The sequence below is a fragment of the Gracilinanus agilis genome, chromosome 3, assembly GCF_016433145.1.
Source record: "Gracilinanus agilis isolate LMUSP501 chromosome 3, AgileGrace, whole genome shotgun sequence".
Classification (NCBI taxonomy): Eukaryota; Metazoa; Chordata; class Mammalia; order Didelphimorphia; family Didelphidae; genus Gracilinanus; species Gracilinanus agilis.
In genome coordinates, this window is record NC_058132.1 from 465,021,456 (window position 1) to 465,048,906 (window position 27,451).

Sequence of the window (27,451 nt, forward strand, 5' to 3'; positions counted from 1 at the left end):
GAAATGTTTAAAACACTGAACATTAACAGAATAAATGGAGTGATCTCTAATATCTAAATCCAAACTATCTGGGCAAAATTCATTTCTGACATATGCCCTCGTGGCTCCATTTCTAAACAAAGTTAAGTTAATCCACATGACTTTTTTTTCCCATTTACATAGATGGCTTTGACTTCTATCTGTTAAACATAACTAAAAGTTAAAGGTTCCATCATCCATCAGACTTGTTTATTTTTGATCCATTCAATCATGTGTTTGACTTTCTTTTTAAACAGGTAAAGGGAGTTATAAAAAGCAGGAGTTCTCTGTACTCAAGTTCTAGGGACCAGCCCTTGGCACCAATCCCGTGCTCCATCCTACTAAAAGCCAATTGCTTTACAACACAGGCTGGTGGGCCACGGGACTTATACCCCCACCTCCAAAAGAGTCTAGAGGAGAGAACCTTCCATCAATATGCTCAAAATCCCATTTCCTGGGAGCCACCCGGCCATGCAGGTAGACTCAGTATTTGCTTCATGAAAAACTTCACATTTTTTTTTAATTCAAACATTCTTCTTTACTTTGAAATGTATTTTGTTGTTGTTTTAGTGAATAGTTTAGGAAAGGGTTTATTTTATGTTTTTTCCCCTCTATTCTGTCTTCAATTTATCTGTGCACAATGAAAAGTATAAGACATGAGTAACCCCAAAATCCAACATAGGAAATCTCCTTCCATAGAAATGAGAAAATTTGGCAGAAATTGTCTAAATGTCTCTCCCTATCCTATTCTCTCCCTCATCCCCAATGAAGACAGAAGAAGATGTATGCGCTTGTGTATCCAACATACGCCTATGAGTGCATTTATTTACTTATATAGCTACTTACTTACTTATTTAGCTACTTATTTACTTTTTTAGCTACTTTTTCATTTATTCATTCATTCATTCATTTAGTGTATTTATACATGCATGTTACAGCCAGCACTCCATCAATCTGGGGATGGCAGACAGTACTGATATCAGTAACTGAAAGACAAAAGGAATTCCGAGTATTGTTATCAAGTTCTAGCCATTTCTGTGAGTCTTTTTATCCAGGAGTCATATTTGAGGAGCCTCATCTGAAGTTTACCTTCTAGTTTCCCATAACTTTGGATAGCAGTGCTTTAGTTAAACCTTGCAGAGAAGTAAGGTGACTGAATAATGCCTAAAACTGAATTAGATCAAAAAAAAAAAAAAAAATGAAGTCAGTTCTATTGCATTTCCCCCCCACCATTCTAGGAGCTATTTGTATGGCATGTCAAACAACGTCTTGTTTCACAGGGAAAACTTGCGTACAAATCATTTATTTCAAGGTGGAAGTGGAGAAAGTCACCCTCTATGCAAAGAAATTTGGCTGCTGAGTTGACATTTTAAGGAGCTACAATTAGGTTTTGCAGCTATTTGTAAAACAAAACATCATGAAATGGAAAAAGAAACCTGGAGGAACAGAAGGTGCACATATAAAGCAGTGCATACAATTTATAATTCTTTGAACCGTAAGAGGTTTTTTTCCCCCCTAATCAGAAGATTCAGACAAAATCATGGTATATTTCTGCTAAACTTTTAGCTCCATTTTCTTTTTGCTGTATAAATTAAACAAATAAATTCCCAATGGATCAGACATGGTCTTTCTTCCTATCCCTTCTAACCCCACCTCCCCTACTGCAAAAATTAATCTCAAAAATAGCCACCTACTTAAAGGAACAAAGGTTTGCAGACTTTCATCTTGGTAAGGAATGAGTTAGAATTAGCTGAATTATGTAGGTGTCAGATGAAGATGTTATGAAACCTCTGAAAGCAAAAATCAAAAGTTTAGGTACTTTCAGGAATGTCATCAGTTTCTTATCTAGGGGCCTGCAACTTCCTGGCAGGGTGAATGGGTACAATGGTTTACTTCAGTTTCTTTATAAAATGGGTTTAATCTGTTAACTTCAGTTCCTTTACCTATAAAATGGGTATCTTCAGTTTCTTTACCTATAAAAAGGGTATAATTGGTTAACTTCTATTTATTTATAAAAATGAGTATAATTAAATTCAGTTTCTTCATCTATAAAATGTGTATGACAGGTTAATTTCAGTTTCTTTATCTATTAAATGAGTATAATCAATTATCTTCAGTTTCTTTATTTATTAAAATGGATATAATTGGTTAACTTTAATCTATCTCTGAAATAGATATAATTGGTCAACCTTCAATAAAAGGTCAACTAACCTTTACTTATAAAATGGGTATATTGACTTCAATTTCTTTTATCTATAAAATGGGTATATTTCTTCATTTTATCTATGAAACAGGTATAATGGGTTAACTTCATTTTATCTATAAAATGGGTACAATCAGCTACCTTCAGTTCTTTTATCTATAAAAGCTAGATTGGTTAACTTCAGTTTTTTAATCTATAAAATGGGTATAATTGGTTAACTTCAGTTTATCTATAAAATTGGGTATAATCAGTTAACTTCAGTTATCTTCAGTTCCTTTATCCATAAAATGGGTATAATTGATTAAATTTAATTTACCTGTAAAATGGGTATAATCATTCCCTTGGGTATAAATGAGGTATAATTGGTTAACTTCGGTTCCCTTACCTATAAAATAGGTATAATCAATTAACTTTAGTTTCTTTATCTATAAAATGGGTATAATTGGTTAACTTCAGTTCCTTTACCTATAAAATGGGCATATTAACTTCAGTTTCTTCATCTATAAAGTGGGTATAATGGGTTAACTTCATTTTATCTATAAAATGGTTAGATTTGGTTAATGTTAGTTCCTTTATCTATAAAATGGGTATAATCAATTAACTTCAGTTCCTTTATCTATAAACGGGTATAATACCTGTCAGTGCCCACCTCAGAGTATTATTGTAAAGATTAAATAATATAATGATTTGTAAAATATGACTACGTCAAATCAACACACATATCATATGGAAATAAACAACTCACCCCAGCAAAAAATAAATAAATAATGCAGGGAATTTGAAGTGCTTAACAAACTTGAAATCACTATGTAAATGTTGGTTCACTATCACAGTCATTATTATTTTTGTTACCTAGATATCACCTGGAAAGAACACAATTGAATAGGGAATAAACAGTGAGAAGAACACAAACACAGGAAGGTAAGTCTAAGGAGTTTTAACATTGGGATAAATATAGCATAAGCCGCCTATATTGCAGGGCAATCCGACTTATAAAATGTTATTCTGGAGGTTCAAATTTGATCTCAGTCAGTTCCTAGCTGTGTGACCCTGGGCAAGTCACTTACCCCTGATTTCCTAGCCTTTGCCCTTCTGTCTTAGAATTGATACTAGACAGAAGGGGAGGGTTATTATTTTTTTAATGTTATTCTGAAGGAAAGCTAAATTATCCTCACAACACAACTGCAAAGTAGGGCGATACCAGAGGAATTATCCCCATTTAAGATGTAAAGACATTTAAAGGAAAAGGTTCAATTGAGCAATTTGCTGATGGTCACATTTGAATTGAAGACTCCAAATCCAACGTTCCTTCCACCCTGGAAGGCTGTCACAAACTAGATACTTGGCAATATCTGTGGAATGACTGAATTTCACACACAAGAGAAGTTTGGAGATGGGGGCACACAGGGACAATGGGGGTCTGTGGCTGATTTTATCTCCATCCCTCTGTACTGTTTCCTCATTTTTACATCCCATCCCCTTGACCCTGTTCCCCTAGAAATGTTTTCCTTAAAGAACACATATCTGATTTCATTATGGGAATCAATGAGAAAGAAGACTTTTACTATGTGGAATTTTATTTTAAGGACACTTTTTATAGACTATCTATTCTATAGAGGAATGACACCGCAGTGCTTGAAAAGTGCAGAGCTTTTTACTACCTTGAAAAGATAGAGGAAATAAACACTTTTTTTTTCATAAAGGCTAAGTTTCCCTCTAGCAGCAGCACATTTCATAATATTTTAATAACAATTACCTACATTTGTATGGTCTTTTCTGCCTTTCAAAGCTCCTTTACATCTATTATCTCCTTTTGATTCCAAGCTTTCTTGGCAATAGGTGTAGAACACATTCAAGGCTATTGGAAGATGGTATTAAAAGGGATGGACTACTCCACTATTCTTATTCTGGTGCAAAATAAAGTTTGGGTATTTTCAAAGAGCTGGCAAGCCCTAGCTAGACCAGGCATGCTTATCCTGGGATCCATTAATTTTTTAAAAGCATTCTGATAACTGTATTTCAATACTGGTTTCCTTTGTTCTGTTTTTTATGTATTTTATTTTATGCCTTCAAAAACATTCTTTTGAGAAAAAGGGGTGCATAGGTTTCATCAGACTGTCAAAGGGATCCATTACAGAAAAAGAGAAGAACCCCAACCCTCTACACTTCAGTCTTTACAGAAGGGCAAACTTCAATGATTTTAAGAACTCAGTTAATTTAATCATCAGGAATTTTTTCTGTGCATTTTTTTTTCCTTTTTTTTGCTGGCAATACCATGTTGGGGGGGAGGAACTGGCAGCTCTGGGTCTGTACAATCCTGCTGATTAAGAACAATTAACAAGGCCCAAAGGAGATTAAAAATCCCGAAGGAAAAGAGGGTGTGATACCACTACAAAGATTTCAGTAACTAGGTCAGGGCAGAGGACATAGAATAACCAAATCCAAGGGGCTAGCATGGAGATGAAGGCAGTGAGGAAATGGAGGAGGGAAGGCGTACAAGTAGGAGGGTGGTCAACACAAAGAAGACTGAGAACCCAACACTGGTTCTCCTTTCCTATATAGAAAACACAGCTGCTTTTTTATACAATCTAATTTACAAATTTTCAATTTATTCCTGATTTGATTCAGAAAGGAACAGATTTTTTTTACTTTTATTTTTCTGTAGTAAGAGCACACCCAGACTTAACCCAAACCCTAAAATAAAATAAAACCATATTTACACAGATGTGAAAGATAATAGCAGTATTTTTAAAATTTTTTTAATTTAAATTTAAATAATTAAATTTTAAATTTAAAAATTTTTTTAAAGAAATAGAGCAATATTTTTTAAAAGCACCTTATTTTTATTTTATTTTTTAACCCATCTTGGAATCAATACTGTGTTTTGGCTCCAAGGCAGAAGATAGTAAGGGCTGGGCAATGGAGGTTAAGTGACTTGCCCAGGGTCACTCAGTTGGGAAGTGTCTGAGGTCAGATTTGAAACTAGGACCTCCCATCTCTAGGCCTGGCTCTCAATCCACTGAGACATCCAGCTGCCCCCTTTAAAAGCACTTTAAACAAACTAGAGAATTCAGAAGCTCCTATCCCAGAGACTGATCTTGTGCCTCTATGATGTTGGGCAAGTCATTTAATTTCTCTGAGCCTCAGTTTCCTAAATTGCAACATGAGTTGGACTCACCAGAAGATGCCTCAGATTTGTTTCAGCTCAAATGCTATCCTCCAACAACCTATCAAATAAAAAATCAATGCTCTTCTTTGCCGTGTTCTCTTGGCAAATCTGGAAAATTGATCTATTGGGAGAATGTGGCAAAAATTGCTTTCCAAACTTGTTTAAATGTAATTATGTCCTGTAAGATTTTAACACTTCCATATGATTTTTTCCCAACCATCTGAGTTTAAGTCCTTGCTCCATTTCATGTTTAAATGAGTAAAAAAATAAAATTCAAATATCAAAAATGACCAGTTATACTGCTGCTCCTGTCTTACAGTGATGCTCTATGTACTAGTTAGGTTAGTTAAGAGTTAGTTAGGAGTTAAATTGTCATTAGGGTTATTATTGAGTTATTTTTTCAGCCTTTTCTGACTCTGTGATCCAATTAGAGGAATCCCCCTCCCACCCACTCCAGCAAAGATACCAGAGTGGTTTGCCATTTCCTTTTCTAGCTTATTTTAAAGATGAGGAAATGGAAGCAAACAGTTAAGTGACTTGCCCAGGGTCACACAGGCTACTGATTTAAGAAGAATATTCCCAACTACAGGTGGGGCAGTCTATCTACTAGGCCAATTAGCTTTTCCAGTAGTTAAGATTCTTTAAACAAACAAACAAAAACATCTTTATGTGTAATATGAGGAATCAGCCAGATTCTTACACAACCGCTGAGATTCTCTGATATTTAAACTAAATCCAGAAAGAATATTAAATTGGGGGGATATAGAGACTTAGATATTGACCATGTCACACATGACCCTCTAACCTCACCACTTCAACCCTCAAGTACCTTCCTAAGCCTCTAGGATAAAATACAAATTCTTTCATTTGCTTTGTAAAGCCATTCCTAATTGAGCTCCAGCCTGTGTTTCTGGACTCATTTCACATTAAAGTATTTCCCTTCTGCGGTCCACCTGAACTGTACACAAAGTTCCATCCTCAAGCCTATGCAGAGACTGCTTTTCATGACCAGAATTTCCTAATTTCCTCTACTTAAAATCCCTATTTTCTTTCAAAGTTCAGTTCAGTATGCTCAAAGGGCTTTAAAAGACTGCCTGCCCTTTGATCCAGCCATAACACTGCTGGGTTTATACCCCAAAGAGATAACAAGGAAAAAAACGTGTACACAAATATCTATAGCCACACTCTTTGTGGTGGCAAAAATTGGAAAATGAGGTGATGCCCTTCAATTGAGGAATGGCTGAACAAATTGTAGTATCTGTTGGTGATAGAATACTATTGTGCTCAAAGGAATAAAGAACTGGAGGAATTCCATGTGAACTGGAAAGACCTCCAGGAATTGATACAAAGTGAAAGGAGCAGAACCAGGAGAACATTGTACACAGAGACTGATACACTGTGGTACAATCAAATGTGATGGACTTCTCTACCAGTAGCAACACAATTGATCCAGGACAATTTGAAGGACTTATGAGAAAGAACGCTATGGACATCCAGAGAAAGAACTATGGGAGGAGAAACACAGAAGAATAACAATTGCTTGATCACATGGGTCGATAGGGATACAATGGGGGATGTAGACTCTAAATGATCACCCCAGTGCAACTATCAATAATATGGAAATAGGTCTTGACCAATGACACATGTAAAACCCAGTGGAATTACTTGTTGATTATGGGAGAAGGGGAGGGAAAGAATATGAATTATGTAACCATGAAAAAATATTCTAAATCAATTTATTAAATGAAATTTTTCAATTTAAAAAAACAACAAAGTTCAGTTCAGATGCTGTCTTCTACATATAAGACGTCCGATTTTATCTATGTTATATATATTTTGTCCATGTTAGACAACCCCATTAGAATGTAAACTCCTTGGATGCAGGAGCTATTTCATTTTTGTAAAAAATCTGGAAGACCCTTTCAGGAAAGCAAATTGCAACCCATCCATGTGTGCCTACCCTGTGCAGGTCTTGTCTGTATTTTCCCAAAAGTATGACTCAGGAGAGCTATCTAATGACCTGGAAACCTACCCTGATTTCTCCTGAAATCTGGGGGATGCCAGTGGAGCAATCTGGCTGTCCACTCATTATCTCCATCTTTTGCTCCCTGACCATCCCATCTCTTCTTCCTTTATTCATGTTTTTCTCTTTCTCGTATTTATTTATTTATTTGTTTGTTGTCTTGCTTTTTATTTATCTATCTAATCATTTGTTTGTTTATTCTTTCCTTCTTTCCTTCTTTCATTCATTCAGCCCCTTTCCCACACCCTAGAAGGCACCATCTGACAAAATAATTGGATTATGTCTTTCATGTTTCCACTTCTCAATTCCTTTTCTGGAAGTGAACAGTCACAAGTAATTCTTCAAATATTAATTCTATAACTGTAAAGAATATTCTCTTGGTTCTCCTCTTTCATGCTTCATTACTCCATGTAGTTCTTTTCAAGTTATTTTTTTAATTCATCTCATCATTTCTTAAGGCACAGTGGAATTTCATCACAATCCTATACCATAATTTCTTTAGCTACTCCCCAATTGACAGACACTCTTGTTTTCCAAAATTCTTTTATTGGTTCTATTTTTTAGCCTTTTCACTCCACACCTCCGCCCCTCTCCACATACCTGCCTGCTGCTTCCCTATGTGACACACATGCCTGTAACATAAGAACTGGGACATCGTGAGGCAACAACACCATAATCCAGGAGTTGAAAGCTCAAACTTTTCAGGATGAGGCAAGAGATCAAAATTCTAGGTTCCCACAGAGGCAAAGGAGTAGCTAGCTAATTACCAGATTATTGAAGATACAACATGGAAGATTTAGGGAATCAAACTCAGGTCCACAGAGTAAGCAGAGGCTGAGAGGTCAGGAATCTTGGGGGTCCTTCAAGAAACTGACAAGATATAATCCAGATTGAATTGTTTGTCTACTCTGGGAAGAGAGAGAGAATTAGGGAGGGAAGGCAATACGGATCAAAGAACTTTGGAAAATTTACATGGAAAAGCGCTAACAAAATAAATAAATAAATAAATGTTCGTTCGTTCATTCATTCATTCATTTATGTTTTTTTATTTTGGAAAATAGTAGCTTAGAGCATTTTCCCATTTAAAAAAATGAAAGAAATGGACAAGATCTAACCAAGATTGAATGGTTGTCATCTTTGGGAGGAGGAAGGGAAGAAGAGAAAGAGATAATAGAGATAATAGAACTTTGGAAAATTTATGTGGAAATTATAAATAAAAATAATAAATAATTTTTTAAAATAGTAATTTCAAACATTTTCCCATTAAAAAAAACAAATAAAGAAATTGACAAGATATAACCCAGATTTAATTGTTTGTCAGTCAGCTCTGGGAGAGGAAGGGAAGAAGGGAGGGAGACAATACAGATCATGTAACTTTGGGAAACTTATATGGAAATTTGTCACTAAAACTAAATGAATGAATGAATGAATGAATGAATGAATGAATGAATGAACAAATAAATAAACAAATGAATGAATGAATAAATGAATGGACAAATGGATAAAGTGATTTTGAATATTTTCCCATAAAAAATAAAAAGAAAGAAACTGACAAGAGCAGAAATAAGCAGAGTTCAATTATTATTTTCCAAGGTCACATAGCAAGTTAATAATCCATACTATGTTGCTATCTAGCTTTAAGACTTGCCTTCCCTAACTGGTGTTTATACTTCCACAGGGAAAAAGGAAGGAAATAGGGGATGGAAAGTATCATTCCTTCAATAACTTCTGTAGATGTGCCCAAGATCTGGGCCTAGATCTTTTACCGCCAAAGTTTATACTTATTCTTTTGTCATACACTGACTCCTTAAAATCAGATTACTAAGAGCCTTGAGACAGCTGGTGGATTTTGAAAAGGAAAATAATATATCTCACAATGGGAAAAGTAACAAAATTCTTCAAATATGAATGAAAATAGTCAAATGCTCCCTCCTTTATTCTACACAATCTGAAAAAAAAACAAAACACGAACCTAATATGTGGTCCTATTACCATTTATACTTTCTAATGTACTTCAGCTGTAAAGTCAAAGAAATGATTTCAGAGATAAAATACTCAGCCAGAAAAGAATTAAAAAACAAAAAACAAGGAACATCCTTCTACCCCACGCTGTATAATCTACACAAAGATGATTACAAGTACCCTTGTCATTACTAAGAGAAAGTGATACAACATAATTAATAACATTCTCAAAATAAAAGGAAAGAACAGTATCCTTGAAATCTTCTTGAAGTCTCAACCCTATCATTTTAAAGAAATGTGGGTTCGTCCCCAAGCTGACTCTGCCCTAAATACCCATCAAATGTAATATTTGGGAATGAAGGAGAAGCGTTTATATGTAACATATTTCTAACATTTTTTTTTTGGTTCCAAAGATTGCACTAGTTTCCTTAATCTTGTCCAATATCCTGGAAAATATACACATTATTGGATTTTAGTTCAGCATTCAGGTCTTTGGATTTTCTGTTTACACTAAAACATCAACTCCCGCCTCAGGGCGCCAAGTCTTCACAATCATGGCCAGTTAACTTCCCCCAGTGAGCTCTGTCCCGCTCTCCCAAGGGAAACCAGGGAAAAGCTAGAATGGCCAAGTTGATGGCCAGGATTTTTTATTGGCCTTTCACTCTGTTTTTATCTGTTCTCATCCTTTCTGCCAGGGTAGCACCCATTAGACCACCAGCCTTCACCCCCACTCTAAGCTCATACTCCCCTGTGGTGTGGGTTTTTTTTCCCCCACATCTCCTAAAAGATGCACTTTGACGGAGAACAGCTGTGAAAATGCAGCCAAAAACAAATCACAATTGGGATGTGTTAAGTCAGTTTAGGGATAATAGCTTTCTGCGTTAGGAGAATGTTTGGAAGGGTATTTTCCCTGCTGGAAGTCACAGTGTGTTTGCTAATGCTCTGGGGCTGGGGGAGACAAGAAGGGGGAATTGATATACAGCAATTATTTGTGTATTTGTGCTATCTTGAGTAGATGGTAATCTCCATGCTACAAGGATTATGTCTTACCCTGCCTTGCACACAGCAGGCATTTTAGAATCTCCAGGTCATCTCTGCACCATGCCGTCTTCCTCCGCCATCTTCCTCCCCCTGGCACTTGGGACTCATCCTCATCCTCTAGAAATACCCTTGATTTTGATAGGGGAGCTTTTCCTTTTTCTTGCCCAGAACTAGACTTGTAAATAAACCACTGCTGTTCTCTTTGTATTAGCAAAGAAATGGAAAGAAAATGAGTGTCAATCAATCAAAGAACTATCTCAACAAACATAGGAATGGAGGAATAAGGATTAGGGGGATGGCTTTAAGATTTCACTGATAGAAGGAACTCCCCAGGTGAGGAAAGTCCCTCTTCAGAACCTTCTCTAAAACTAAGAAGTCTTAGAAAGTTGCCCAGGACATGGACAGGTTTAAGTGGATGAACATGAATCCAGGGCTTCCTACCATCAAAGCCAGCTCTCTTTAGTCTTACTTCCCAACTCAGAGGTTTTCAACATAGTTTCAATGCAAAGAAATACATGTCAGGGCACACCAGAGCCCTCACCACAACTTCAATGTGGGCCAAATTCATTCTCTACTCATCTAATCTCCCTTCTCTCCCCAACTCCTGGTACCCAACATTTCTGGACCAAAGACCCTAACATGAAGACCCTGAAGTACCACACTTTTGTTTTTCTTCTAGCTAATCTTGGGGCCAGTCTTAGAATTTCTCAAGTATTTGCAACCAAAGAAGAACTAGTCAATAAAAAAAAATCCCCCATAAAATTCAAAACTTATTATTAAACTATGTGCAAAAGCACTGAAAAGAGGAGCCAGCTTCCTGGGTCCTTCTGCCTACTCCTACAGGGAACGATGTAGAATCAACACTTCATAGCAGCATGCAGTCTTGGATCAACCAAGCCCTTTCTTCAAATTGCAAATGGCTCAGAACCACTGTGAAATTCAGTAAAACAAGAGTCCAGATGGTGAAAAGGATTTGCATTGGGACAATGAAATATTAAAAACAACCAATGGGAAGGTTCTTTTGTCTTTCCATAAATGTTCTGAATCAAGAACTGTTCAAGTTTCTAAAGTAGTCTACTGCTGTAAGCTTAAAAATTAATATACAATAACTCCAAGTATTACATTTAATAAGATTTATTTTAATAATAACAAAGTAAAGGAAAACAAAAAGCTAGAGTAAAGAGGGAGCGAACGCGGTCGCGGTTGCGAAAGAAGAGTTAGTTACAGCCAACTTATGAACAAAATGTGAGGACGCAACATGGGGGCAAAAGAAAAAGAAATTTTGTAATGAGAAAAAGAATTCTGGGAGATGAAGTCCAAGGGTTCAAGATTTCTAAATACATACTACACAATTAGAAATTTTAATTTCCCCGTAGGGCAGCTGGTATAGTTAAGGGGGCTGAATGTGGACATTAAGTTCCAGGTCATTGAGTTCCAATCCTGAATCTCTAGTTGTAAGCCAAACATTGGACTCACTAAGGACGGATAGAATTGCTGTTTTTCAGTTGTTTTAGTCATGCCTGAGTTTTCAGAACCCAATTTGTTTGTTTTGGGTTTTTTGGTGTTTTTTTTTTTAGCAAAAATACCAGAGTGATTTGCCATTTCCTTCACCAGCTCATTTTATGGATAAAGAAACAGAGGCAAACAAGGTTAAGTGACTTGCCCAGGGTCACACAGCTAGTAAGTACCTGAAGCTAGATTTGAACTCAGGTCTTCCTAACTTCAGGCCCAAGGTTCTATCCACTTTACCATCTAGCTACCCCCTCCCAGAAGGAGTCAACTTCATAGATCCTCAATCTTCTCATCTTAAAAATGAGGGGGACTAAATTTTTTAAACTCGAAATCCTATGATCCTCAAAATCAAAACATAGAAGATAAGAATATTCTATAGTTATATGAACTGAAATTTCACAGTTTGTTTTGCAACTGTCCGATGCACTTAGGAAAGTCTATTATTAGAGGTACTCATTTGTGTCTTCTTATTAGACTAGTATCTTATCTAATCTTCATACCATCCCCAGAAGATACTTAATAGATCTTATTTGAATGAATTAATCACATTAACATTGTTTTTCAGGCAACAGTTCCTTAAACAATTTTGAAACTAGGTTGTTTTTAAAAATATATTCAAAGAAATTATCAAAATATAAATTTTTTATAATAGCAATTGACAGCTGAAGAACAGGATGTATTGGCACATTGGAGAAACATGATACATCATGCAAAATGTCATCTTGACAAGTTTTACTTGTTCAAAACTTGATTTTCCATTTAATTTTTCCCTTACCTCCATACTTTTATGTTTTGAATTTCTTCTCCCTCCCTGCTCCTCTTTTCTACAGCCTGTTCAAATCTTTATCATCTTTCAAGGAAAAGCATAATTCCTACCTTCTCAAGGACTCCTCAGCAGGGAATGATTTTTCTCATTCTATAAGACTTTGTTCATTCGTGTTATTATATTCTCATTTCCTTTTTTGGTTATTTGTTCAACTATCTTAGGGATAAGGAATAGACCTATGATTTAATTGGCATTAGAAAATCTAGGGAGAAAGGAAGGGAAGAAGCATTTACACAGCATCTAGTATGTGCCAGGCACTCAACTAAACACTTTTAAGATGATCATATTTGATCTTCACAATAACCCAGCAAGGTAAGTGTTGTTATTATCCTCATTTTACAGCTGAGGAAACTGGGGCAGTTACAGGTTAAGTGACATGCCAAGGGTCACAAAACTACTAAGTGTCTAAAGCTGGATTTGAACTTGGGTTCTAATTCCAAGTTGCTTCTGTTAAAATAGGGGAGTTAATAAAGATTAGACAATATACAATTGATCAAAAAACAACTATCATGATGTGCCTCATACTATGCGAGGTATAAACAGTCTTTGCTTTCAAGAGAGGCAGGGATTTTTTTCCCCCTAATTATCTTGCCATTACTAATGGCAATCTTTAGAAACTTTCCACACAAAAAGGAACACTGCCAAATAGGTAGTTTATGAACATAAAACATCCAAACCACCCTTTTCACAAGAATCCTAGCAAAGCCTTCATGAGGCACTCTTAAGACCTTCAATGGGACTGAATTAACCTCAGAGTCCATGTTTTGCTAGACTGACCCAGATTTTTGTAGGTTATGTAAATATTACATTTAAATTGCTGTTTATCTGTATTCAGCTTTTGGATAAAGAATTAAAAGGGTGCCTGGAAATGGGAGTAGGCATTCAGGCTTCTCCCCCCCCCCCCCGCCTTTTCAATAGTGTCTCAAAAAAAATATCCATGTTTTCCTCTAGATCTGACCCTTTGTTCCCACAAATCCTGGTTCAAAGCCCAATGCAGAATGACAGTTTCGTTCCATGACTGTACATGTGGAACATTTCTGGGGTCTCAGCTATTTTGACAGACAACTATGTGCTTTAAAATGAGAAGTTAAGGGGCACTTAGAAACAGTGTCCATATGACAAGGAAGGTACAAAGTCTATTTGCAGTGAATTTAAGAGTATGCTCTAAGTGACTGTGCCCTTTTGTTTGATCTGTCATCATTTTCTTTTTGACCAATTTCTTCTACACAGGAGGGGGTCACAAATGCAATCCAGGATAAGAGCTTTTTAATTTCTCCCCATTTGCAGGGCCAAGAAGATCTCCCTCACAAATGACCCCAAATGAATTACTACAGACTTCTAAAATCTGGTCTCGGAAGTGGCCATGCCCTACAGGTGACAGTGCAATCTACAGTCCGTTCAAGGAATCATTAAAATAATCTCCCTTGGAAATGTGATCAATTAATATGCTTTGATTTCTCCCTTCTCTATATGCTCCAATTTGGGTTTCAATCTGAGCTGACTCCTACAGCAACTATTCCACTAATTCCTCTTATACTCCCTTTGCCTTCTCTTTTGTGCCTAATAATTACAACTAGCATTATCACTGTCTGTGCATTTGTCATTCCTCTTTTCCAAAGTCAAATCCCTTAGGATCAAGTAACTAAATGCACTATATATAGTAGGCACTTAATAAATGCTGGCTATTTTTGCTTCCCCATCCACCCATTAGAGATGAAAAATTCATATGCTACTAAATTGAGGGGCTGCTTTCAAATACAAAGCAACTTTATTGGGCTGTGTCCTCAAATCTATCCATCTACTCAATATTCATTTTCCCCTAAGGGATTTTTTTCATGTGAGTCTAAATTTTGATAAAAGGTAACATACCTTTAGTGAATATGTGCCTTTTTCTATTTTTAATGCTTTAAATTTTGATCCTGCATTCTCATTTTACTTACTTCTACTACCATGAAAAATAGCAATATTAATAACTAACATTTATGTCGCACTTTAAAGTTTGCAAAGTTTTTTTTTAATATATCATCTCAATTGATACTTTCATTACCATGATGAAAGGTGTCCCGGTTTCATTTTTTGAGTACCTTTACAATTCTAATATGTAGATAATAACAGACTTGCACAGGTGCTGAAGGTGACACTTCTTGTCACAGACTTATGATTAGCATTCTGACTTAAAATTGAATGAACTAAACCCAATCAGGTGAGCAAAATAATCCCTCAGGATTTTTTTTTAAACAATTTCTCCCGCTCAGGTAAAATTTAAGACTGTGTGTGAGATAAATGGATGAATTCATTTAGGCTATTTATAATGTGGAGATGTTAGACCTGGGCAAATATACTGGAATTCTTATTTAACTGCCACTTGTCCCTCTATAATAACTGTATCTCAATTTTAAATTACAAACTTCTTAAGTTTACTGCTGATTTGCAATAAATTGCTATAGCTTAGTTAGGTACCTTAGAGTAAAACCAAATTAGTGCCTTAAATCTATAAAGAAGGGCAATGAGTTGATGCAGAGGATAGAAATGCTAGGTCTGAAGTCAGGATGAATTCTTCCCAAGTTCAAATCTGGTCTTAGACAGTTACTAGCTTTGGAACCCTAGATAAGTCACTTATCCCAAACTGCCTAATTCTTGCCATTCTTCTGTTTTACAACTGATATTAGAAAGAAGGTAAAAGTTTTTAAAAAATAAAATAGTTTCCTTGGCTATAAAAAGAGCTAGAGAAAGAAATAGAAAACTACTGCTGTATCTTTTTCAAGAAAACTCCAAATGGGATCACAAAGGGTCAGACATAAGTGAAACAACTGAACAACAATAATAACAATCTACACATAAAACTCATAAGCTAAGTGTTTAGAGAAAAGATTTTTTTGACCTAGACAGACGATCCTACTTCCCACTTCAATTCACTCCCCTGAGTTATCAAACTGCCCCTTCCCCTTCCTTGAATAGCAGGATTCAACTGTTTTAGTAAGTGAACTGGTAAAAAAGTAAAATGGCAAGCAAAAAGTCAATAAAAATTTATTAAGGCCTGCTATGTGCCAAACACTGTGTTAAATATTGCGGACTCGAAGAAAGGCAGAAAAACAGCCTCAACTCTCAAGGAGCTAACAATTTATGCAAACAGTTGAAACAAGAAGTTATATTCAAGATAAACTGGAAATAGCTAACCAAGAAAAAGCAATAAGAAAAATTTTCAAAAAGAAAGTAAGAGGGAGCAGCTGGGTAGCTCAGTGGATTGAGAGTCAGGCCTAGAGATGGGAGGTCCTAGGTTCAAATCTGGCCTCAGACACTTCCCAGCTATGTGACCCTGGGCAAGTCACTTGACCCCCATTGCCCACCCTTACCACTCTTCCACCTATGAACCAATACATAGAAGTTAAGGGTTTAAATAAATAAATAAATAAATAAATCAGTGAATAAAGTGGCATCTTAGAATTATAAAAAAAAAAAAAAAAAGAAAGTAAGATTTTACCAGGGACTTGAAAGAAGCCAGGAAACACAATGAAGGGGAGGAAGAAGAGGCAAATGAAAATGACCATGTGAAACTGACAAGTGGGCGTGTGCGAAATACACCAGAAATATGAAACTGACCAGCTTTCTGACAGAGAGAGAGAGAGAGAGAGAGAGAGAGAGAGAGAGAGAGAGAGAGAGAGAGAGAGAGAGAGAGATGGGAGTCAAGGATGACCCTTGACCAGCATCTGGTGTACCCTCCACAAGAACAGGAAAATGTGGAAGGAGAGACAGTATGGGGGAAAGGAATGTTGAGTTTAAAATAACTATGGAACATCCAGTGCAAGATGGCGAATAGGTAATTAGAGATGTGAAAAAGGGAGCTCAGGAAAGAGCTTGGGACTAAATAAATATAGTAGAGAATCCTCAACATGGACAGGATAAATGAATCCATGGGAGCTAAGGAGATCCACATAGTAGCTATCCACAGAGTTTTCTTAGCCAGGGTGTGGGGGGGCTTTGCCATTTCCTTCTCCTGTGGATCCAGGGGACCTGATCTGAATGAAGAACCAACAAAGGAGATAGAATAATGGGTCAGAGAGGAAGGAAGAGAACCCAGAGAGAATAAATGTCCTAAAAACCTGGAGAGAAAAGAAAATCAAGGAGAAGAGCATGCCTGACAGCCTGATAAGCCTCTCCAGCCCTTGTCTTCTCTCTCAGAGCTCTGGTCCAGACCTCAAATGAAGCATGTGGAAAACTTGATTATCTGTTTGCCAGAATCTACTTTGTTGGCGCATTATTTCTGGAGTACCACCATTCAGATAGTTCTCCCATGACAGAAAGCTAGATAATATCTCATGGAATTTCCCTCTTCCTCAACTTTCATGGGCAACCAGCTATGAGATCCCATTATTTCCACCTTTGCTGTATAAATTAGTACACGTCTCCTCTTCTTCTTTATTCTCATTTTCAGTTCCACAGCTTAGGTCTTTATGTATATACTTATATCCGCTTCTCTATACTCACTTATAGCCTAAAAAGCCTAACAACAGGCACACCATCCTTTGCATGGCTGTCAAATCTTTCCAGGGCATAGACCAGATGTCGTTCCTCTGCTCGAAACCCTTCGATGGCTCATTACTGCCAACCAAGGGAAATTCAAACTCCTTTAATTGGTATTCCGAGTATTCCATGCTATGCAACCATTATGATTACCCCTCTGGGTTTAGCTCATACTACTACTACTACGTTCCATGTGCACTCTATGAAGGGAGTCATATTCATGGTCGCCTGAAAATGTCCTACATTTTCCTACCTGCTTCTTGCCTTGTTCCCTATGCCTGACATGCCCTCTCACCCTTCCCAGGCCAGCTAAATTCCTATTTGTCCTTCAAACCCCTCCAGGAGGACTTTCTTGATTGTCCCCATTAGATTATGACCTTTTCCTCCTCCTCAGATTTTAAATCACATTTTAGTTTCACTTCTCTTTCACTTAAAAAGTTATGCCATGAGAGCAGGGATGGGTCAACTTCATGTACCTGGCAAGTGCTTAAATGCTTCTGAAATGGAACCTGTTATTAAAGTGATCTGATCTTCAACACCAGGGCATAAAACTGATATTTTGGCCCTGTGGTCTATTGTTTTAGGATTGGATTATTTATTTTTTCTTTATCATAAGTGTCTCATGACTTCCTTTCCAAACTAAAATAAATATAAAGGAAGATTTACATAGCTAATAATAATCATGAGAGATTACAGCTGCCAATGGTACTATGATGTATAATTTATATTAGTCACTAGAAAAAAGGAAATTGAATTTCACAATGATTAAAGGGTAGAAAAATGGGACCTGTGAAGAGGCAGCATGGTAGTAGAAAACATGCTGGGCTTGCAGTCAAAGGGCTTGAATCCACTTATTACACATATGATCTTAGACAAATCATTTAACCTTGCTTTGCCCCGGTTTACTCAGCTGTCAAAAGATGGGGCTAGACTAGGTAACAAGTAAACCTATAATCCTCAGATCAGTAAATTTTAAGGGGAAAAAAAGCCTATATCTACCATAGAATATGCCAACTATCCAATCCTTTTTTAAATTATATTTTTATTTTTATTTTGAATATTTTCCCATAGTTATGTTTCATGTTCTTTCCCTCTCCCTAATCCCCCCTAACCCCCTTTAGCCAATGCACAATTCCACTGGATTTTACATGTATCATTGATTAAGACCTAATTCCATATAATGGATAGTTGGACTAGAGTTATTGTTTAGTGTCTTCATCCCCAATAATATCCTCATCAGCCATGTGTTCAAGCACCAACTAGCCATTCCTTATCACTGATAGAAAAAAAGAAATGGGTTTAGAATACAGGACTGAGATCAATAGTTTTTATTATATTCTTAATAATTCAGTGTGCATTGGAAGAGAGGTCAGAGAATCTCTGATCTCTGAAAAAAGACAAAATAAAACAATGTAAAGAAAAAGATGATTCTATGACAAGGGAGGCAGCATGAAAACAGAATGAGAGAACTGGAGAAAACCAAACTTGAGTCAAAAGTCCTACGATCAAGTCCTTCAGCCATTAACTCATTTGGACAGTTTCCTCATCTGTAAATTGAAGTCTGGATAACATCTGAGCTTCCTTTCAGTCCTAAACTGAAAATCCAAATAAAATAAATAAAACAAAATAAACTGACAGTCCATGACTATGTCAGGGGACCTTCTAAGGTCCCTTTTCAATTCCCACAATCTAGTCAGCCTTGTAAAATAATCTGGCATATGGGCAAGTATCAAATAAATCCTCTCCAAGCAACAAATGGAAGAAAACTTATGTAAAAGATCCAGTGAGTTTTTCCTAATTATTTTTTCTTAGCCTCATAGGATAATTCACATCTTGACATTGTTCCTAAATTGGAAACGGGCAGATTTCTTCTTGCTCAAAGCTGGGAATTTATCCTTCTTGACCTAACTTTAGCCTCTGACCCAATGGATCAATGTTTTCTCCTGGAAATCTCTTGGTTTTCTTGATATTGTGTTCTCTCTCTCTCTCTCTCTCTCTCTCTCTCTCTCTCTCTCTCTCTCTCTCTCTCTCTCTCTCTTTCTTATCCTTCTCTTCCTCCTATCTGCCTAACCTCTTCTTTTCAGACTTCTTTACTGGACCTTCATTCATGCCACATCCACTAACCATGAATATCCCCCAAAGCTCTATGCTAGGTCTGTTTTCTCTCCTTCCTATACAATATCCCATTCCATAACTTCATCAGTCTCCATGGTTTCAAGGATCATTTCTCTGCAGACGATTCCCAGATCTATCAATACAGCCAACCCTAGCCTCTCTCTTTAGTTATAGTCTTGAATCATTAACTACCTTTTGAGAAGCTCAAAGTAGCTATGCTGAAGGCATTTCAAATTCAACGTGTCTGAAACATTCATTGTCTTTTTCCCCAAATTCACTCCTTTCTTCCCAACTTTCCTCTTAGTGTTGTGGACACCAATATTCTCCCAGTCAACACAATCTCAGGATCAATTCCTCTCTGACTCACTCCACAATGAAATCTTGGCAGATTTTCTGCTTTTTGCCCTTTTTAAAATATCTCCAACACTTAGCACAGTGCCCGGCACAACATATATGCCTAATAAATAACAACTGCTTATAGAATGTTATATTTATGATATACGTTTGTGTGTGTGTGTGTGTATGTATGTAAATGAATAAAAACTGAGTGCTGGTTTCTAATCTTGGTCCTACCACTTACTACCTCTGTGAAGTGAAGCAAGTCACTTGTCCTTCCTGGATTTATTTCTTCACTGGCAAAATAAGGAGGGTTGGACTTAATGACCTCTAAGTCCCTCTCAAGGAAGTATTCTGGCCCTTATTTTTGCCTATAGGGAACAAACTGACTAGTTCCATCAGCCAAGGAAGAAGTTACACAAAATATCTTCCACATAAGATATACTCAGGTATTATCTGAGTGAACTAATCAAACAACCATTACTACAAAAGCAAATTCTATCAACCATTTTTTGTTCTTATAGGATTTGTCTAGAAAAATTCAAATTCTTATTTGTATTAATTATACTTTAAAACCCACAACATTTTTTTTTCAATATCCTCAAGACAATAAAAGCTCAAGAGGCTCTTTTTGGCTTTTATCTGCCTTCACACTTCCCCCCCCCCCATTCTCAAAACACACCCACACACTCCAGGTACCTAGCTCAGTGCCTTGTAATCTGTAGGAGTTTAATAAAAATTGTTCCACTGAATTATATGGTTATATGTGATTTTACATTCAAATATTCTTTTTGATTCCCTCCCCCTAAAGGTGAATATAAACTCCTTGAAAGTAAGGATTATCTTTGCACTGACTTCCCCAGCCCAGCAATACCTCACACACACTAATAACTCAATAAATGTTCATTCATTTGAATGCTATTATAGGAAAATTTCCATTCTCCAGCTCCTTCAATGAGTAGAATCTTCTGCTCCTTGTGTTACTGAAGACATCACGGAAAAAACATACCCTAGAGCTTTACTTCTAATAACGAAATATATAAAAAGGTGAAAAATTGAAGAGGGAAAACAGATGAGGAAGTCAAAATTAAATGCTCTACTGTCAATGTGATTAAAATAAGAATGCACATGTTTTATGCTTGTTAAAAGATAACAAAGAACCTTTGAGAAGTTATCAGTAATATTCCCAGTGCTCATTTTCCAGTGATGGGTTTTTCTAATAACATCTAGTTATGGGTTTTTCCAAGACACTGTTGAACCATGTCAATCTTCCCTTCCACTGTAATCTTTATTCTGTGAAAAATTAAGCAGAGGAAAAAACACACATAAGCTTCTAAATTTAAGTGGCTCTGTTTTGATAAATTCGTGGGCTTTGTTCAAATCATAAAATCAAACTGTTTTACTACCTTACAGTTCTAGTTTGGTGTAGGTTGTACAGAATTGTGAGAATAGGTCCAGAATTTTTATATTTCTATCTCTATGCACTGGGGTTAGTTTGCCAAAGAAATACAACCATCAAACACACACACACACACACACACACACACCAATAAAACATAACCACAAATTACACTCCTGATCCCAGATGAGACTCACAAATGTGTTCCATTGCTAAAGAACTTTTGAAAGAACATCTATAAAAATCATAGCTTCAAAATGCCACTAGATCCAAGATCTCGCCTATGCAGACATTTCCTCCAATGTAGCATATTAATAATCCATTTATGCTTGAAGTCAGTTAACTTCAATATATATTAAGCAAGCCAGGCAGCTAGGTGATGCAATGGATGGATGAGTCAAGAAGACTCACCTTCCTAGGTTTAAATCTGGCTTCAGACACTTCCTAGCTGTGTGACCTTGGGCAAGTCCCTTAACTCTGTTTGCCTCAGTTTCTTCATCTATAAAATAAGCTGGAAAAGGAAATGGCAAACCACTGCAAAATCTTTGCTGAGAAAACTCCAAATGGAGTCAAGAAGAGATGGAAACAACTGAATATAATGTACAAACTACCATAAGCACTGGGGATTCAAGGAAAAGGAAAAAATGTCCCCCAAACCAGGCCCTTGCCAATCTAATGGTACTACACACTCTCCATCACTCACAGCTACAAGGATCCACCTCTGGTGCTATGAGCCCACATGTTGACCACCAGTTGGGGACCTCACCACGCAGACAGCTCAGCTTTTCTAAACACACACTTCTTGGATGTGCTTCCCCAGCATCTTCTGTGGATACTGTGTGATACTCTATATCAGTTAGGTTTCAAATTGTGGGGGTAAAGAGGTTTGGGCAGAAAAAATTATGAAGAACAAAGCATGTGCCGGCATCATGCACCACACAACACAAGATGCCAAAAACAAGGAACTTCATCTTCACTGGTAATCTGCTTGCTTCTTGTTTTGTAAAAATCTAATAAAGGGGTCCCTGATCATCGAGACTTTCTCCATCAAAAAAAAAAAAAACAACCTACTTCCAATTTCCATTCCTGCTTAGCTACAAAATTCCACTAAGTCACAGCTGTATATCGCTGGAAGATTCCTGGCTTTTAAAAGGCGAGAATTTCCTTTGGGAGAAAGGCCAATTAAAAACAAACCCTTTGCTATTTTTGACAGGCAGTTAGGTTATGATTCATTCGCAGCGTCTGTCCTAGAAATACCAACGGATGGGCAAGCTCTATGGGTTGTTTATCCAACTACATGTCATAATCAGGACAGCAGGCCTTCTTCATCCACTTGTGTTTTTTTAGTGTTTTCCCAAGTATCTAGACCGATTCTAGATATTGCTTAAGAGGCTCATCAATGTTCCAGTGATGCAATGCATCCATAAATAGACACCTCTGAAAGAACTCACCATCCATTTAAAAAAATCTAATTCTTTTGTGCTCATACAACAAAGTCTCTCAGTTCTTTACTCCTTCTAACATACTCAAGGATCCACTGGCACCATTCTCCTTGCTATTCCTTGAAGAGGCATAACCTTTTAACTGCATTTTCAATGACTATGCCTCCTACCTGGAAAACTTCTCTTTCCTTATATCTCTATTTCCTTGTTTCCTTCAAGTCCCTGCTAAAATACTCCATTCTCCAGGATACTTTTCTCCTTCCTTCTTTTTACTTATTACTCTGGATATAGCTTGTATATACATAGCTGCTTGTATGTTCTTTCCTTCCTTAAAATATGGTTGGGTTTTTGTTTGTTTGTTTTTCTTAGAATTCCCTCAGTTCAGTACCTGGAATATAAAAAAATTAATAAATGTCCACTGATTGACTCCTCTGCCCCAAATGATAATAAGACAAGGAATCAAAGTTCTAGGCTGTTAAATCTTTCTAAATTATCTTAAATAATTCTGAGCAGGGCCTGGAGGTACCCTGTTGAAAGAGTCTTTAAGTCAGCATTTTGCACTTCCAAATCAAATAGGGTTTTTTTAAGAGTCCACAAACAATAAGCACAGTGGGTTTTCATATTACCTACATTTTCAGACAATGATGCTATTATACAGAAGTAGTCCACTGTGGAATACTGCTTGGAAAAGCACCTTGTTTTCTTCCCACTCAAGGATGAGCTTGACTCATGTGTAGATTATTTTCATAAACACTTTGTACATGGAGACGGTTGGTATTTATTGATATTCTCTCAGTTGTCTTTTTGAGGCTAGGAGATAAATGAAGGCTAAGTTTTCCTCACCTCCACCACCACCTTCGGGTTTTTTCCCACTTTCATATACCTTGAGAATCAATGCCTTAAACTTCTCAAAATTTTCCCATCTAGCACAAACCTATTCTGTGTATATTTGTCCTGTCCAGTTGCTATCTCCATTTTTTAAAAATTAGCACCATTTACATTTCCTCAAGAAACACTTATGGGGAAAACAAGCAGAATCCAAGAGAATAATATATACAGCAACAGAAATATTGTTTGAAGAATGGCTTATGTATGTCAACTTCCAGAGAAAGGATTGATAAACAGAAATAAGTAAGGTATAGTTTTCTATATACATATATCTTTTTGTCAAATGATGCCTTCTCTAATGAAGAGAAAGGAGGGAATTAACTATATCCAAACAAATTAATTACTTTAAAAAAAAAGAAACACATGTAGGATTGTATAATGTTGGGGTCCTAAGACTGACTGCTGGATGGAGAAAGGATTTTTTATTAAAAAAAAAATCTTTGCAATTCTTTTCCTATTTCTGTCCATTTATTAAAGTCCTTCCAATTGTATCCTGTTTCTCATTGGTTTATTAGGTAATACTGGCTCATTGTCTTCCACTATCGTTCTTGATAACAGCTTACAGGATTTTTTATTCAAAACCATTATAGTCCATTGTTACCATACCTCACTGCTGGGCAAAGAGACAATATATTTGCTGGCTGAGGTGATTTCTGGGATCCTCTGGTCTTCACATTTTGGCAATTAATTTAATCTGCTAAATTTTGCTACAAAATTTTAATTAGCAAAGATGTCCATTGCTTCATCCATTTTCCACATAATTTGACCAGATAGGTCAAGGTGGAGTTGTTCTTAATTAAATATGGCATCTTTTTCTCATTTTAATTCTTTATTCTTGCTATGTATTGATTTTTAATTTTGTTCTGACCAATACACAGACAAGTAATTCAGGATGACTCATACACCAGGAACAAGTAAAAGTCATTTTATTCCTGTTAAAATATAATCATCTTCTTTTAAAAAATTTTATATGGTGCTTGACATGTTCAGCACACTCTGATTCTGGGCTCAAAGGAAATATTTATGATGTAAAGGCACAAAGCTTCTAAGGAGTTGACAACCCTACTTAATTTTCCAAGACTTTTCACCATTCTCCCCTATGCCCACATTGTCACTGAAATTACTATCAAAATATATGTTAATTTAATTTGGAAGTTCCTGGCTAATTCGTCATAGAATTTTTCTCCACCATTCTCTACAACAAATTATGGCACATAAATCACAATAATTTTATGGCTTTCTTTTTGCAAATACTTTTCATATGCACTACAATACTGGGTGATCAAATATTCCTTTTAAGACTGTTTTCTTATTGCCTTTAAATGCACAGTAAAAGCAACTCCAGCAATCCTTTATTTGTATGGGCCAGGAGGATCATTTTTTGTACCTTCCTTTTTCCTTCTGGTTTCATGTATAACAATAATATCAAGATGGATATAGGTCAGTTCTTCCATTAACAAGTCATTGTTCACAGGGAGCTCACACTTAGAGAGTTCCAAATGCAAAATTAAAGTTTAGAAATAGGTGGAAACTTATATGATTCCTAACAGGGACAGCTAGGTGGTAAAGGGGATAAAGTGCTAGGCCTAAAGTTGAGAAGACTGTTTTTCTTAATTCAAAACTTACTTCAGACCCTTAGCAGCTCAATGACCCTAGGTAAGTCATTTAACCACATTGGCCTCAGTTTCTTCATCTGCAAAATGAGCTGGAGAAGGAAATAACACACCACTCAATATCTTTGCCAAGAAAACCCCCATACGGGGTCACTGAGAGTTGGACATGACCAAAACACAACTGAACAACAACAAAAGTTGTCATGATCAAAGAATTCAGTACCAAGTAGCCACACTTGCCAAGATGGCCCTAGGAAACAGACACAATGTACTTCAAAAGAAAAATTACATCTGCATGAAACCAATTTAAATCAAATGCCTTCATGGCTCATCATACCACAGATCTAGAGCTACAAGAGACTTCAGATACTTTTTAGTCTAAACCTCAACTTTTATTGATGGGGAAACTGAGGGATATGGAGATTAAGCAACTTGCTCAAGATCACCCAGGCAATAATTATCTTTGAAAATGGAAAACGAAGGACGCGCTTTGTCATAAACACAAAAGTTGCTAATAACAACAATTGGTAGTATTCTGATTCTCTGAGATTGCTATTTGAAGTAGAAATTGGCACAGAAAATGGTCATTTTGACCTAGAAATTTCAATATCCAAAGTCCCTAAATTAACAATCTGGCCAATCTCATGAAAAATCTTTACATATATCAAAAGCAGTCTTGATTTTGCATGAGGAAAGAAACAACAAAACCATCACTTAAAAACAGTTACAAAAAAGTCCCACACTGGCCAATACTGGGCATGGCTTTACTAAAAGAAGGAACCAAGATCCCTCAGCGCAATTAGAGATTACAGATTAAGAATTCACAGCAAAATTTTCTCAGAATAATATTAATAACTCCACAAAACTAAAAAAGCAGCTGAACATGAATGGTCTTTCTTCTCAATTTCTCCTTCCATGTTCATGCTGGCCTGCCATTTCTTAAGTCTTCTCATGTCCTTATTGCACATTCCTCTACAGCAAATTTTTCATGACACTCACAGCTGGTCTGTTCATTAGTTCAGGCATTTTTCCTGAGCTTCTCTATTTGATAAATAGGTACTTCTATTCCCTGGTACTGGCTCATCTGACTTTTTTCCCTGCCTTCTTTAACTACCAAAGGTCAATAAAGCAAATCTCTGATTCAACAACTACAACAAAAACAAATGGAAATTCTGGGGCATCAAACAGGTGACACTTTCCAAACAATGAATAATACAAGAACAAATATCACTCATTAAACTAGGAAATGAAAGGACCAGGATAAACATCAATTTCAAACTTCCCCCTCAAAATCTGTGAAACCTCATCAATTCACTCATAGAAAAAGCAGAACAAAGAAACTGTTATGGGTACAGGATCATATCTACAGAATAATTACAATGAGACAAATCTGTTCTTTAGATAGGAAAATATCAATACAAAAAATAGCCAAAGCACAATCTACAATAAAATGTTCTAGCAGAGCAGAAAATCAACAGGTCAACATAATAATAGAGATAGGACTAACAGAGATATGGGGGGGGAAAGGAGAATGAGAAAAATAATTTTAAAAGTAACTACCAACATTTAGTAGAAGGAGGACATAATTATATTTTTTGTTTTGTTTTATTTTTTAAAATAATATGTATTCTTTTTAGAAAGGGAGGATGAAAGTAAATTTCCCCCCTAACATTCAATATTCAATCAAAAGAATAAAAATGAATGGTTTTGGAAGAAAATTTCAGTTCAATTCAATAATTAATTATGTCCTACTATGCAGAATGGGAGTAGGACCAATTCAAAAATAAGAGAATCCCTACCCTTAAGGAGTATTTGAGTGGGAGAACACAACATGTATACTGATAAGTAAAATAATAATTAAATGAGAAGCAAGAGAACACCAACAACTGGGAATATTGGGAAAGGTTTCTCATAGGAGGTGGCATCTGAGATGGACCTTGAAGAAAGCTAGAGAATGAAAAAATTTAACAAATGTGTGTAGCAAGTGTTATAGGCACTATGGAATATCTCTGACTTGTGTACGGGAAATGTTACATCAAATTTGGGAAATAACTAGTCGGCTAATTTGACTACAACAAAGAGGATGCAAAAGGAAGTAATATAAAATAAGTTTCTAAAGGAAGGAAGGAAAGAGGAGCAGCTAAGTGTCACAGTGGTTAGAGTACCTGGGCTGGAGTTGAGAAGACTTAAGATTCAAATCTGACCTCAGATATTTCTTAGTTATGTGATCCTCTGTCTTAGAACTCATACTAAGATAGAAGGTAAGAAGGGGGGAGGGGAGGGGAGGGGGGAGGGAAGAGAGAAAGAAAGGAAGGAAGAAAGGAGAAAGAAAGAAAGAAGGAAAGAAAGAAGGAAAGAAAGAAAGAAAGAAAGAGGGAAGGAA

The 27,451-nt window shown here is 36.4% G+C and overlaps 1 protein-coding gene across 1 annotated transcript in view; it reads right to left on the bottom strand.

Annotated features, from left to right (window-relative positions):
* TBL1X (transducin beta like 1 X-linked) overlaps positions 1-21,013 on the bottom strand; it is a 288,121-nt gene extending 267,108 nt beyond the window's left edge. Inside the window, exon 1 of the mRNA XM_044669273.1 lies at positions 20,888-21,013. The gene's annotated coding sequence lies outside the window, so the exon portion shown is untranslated. The remainder of the gene's footprint in view (positions 1-20,887) is intronic.
* Positions 21,014-27,451: the final 6,438 nt, after the last annotated feature.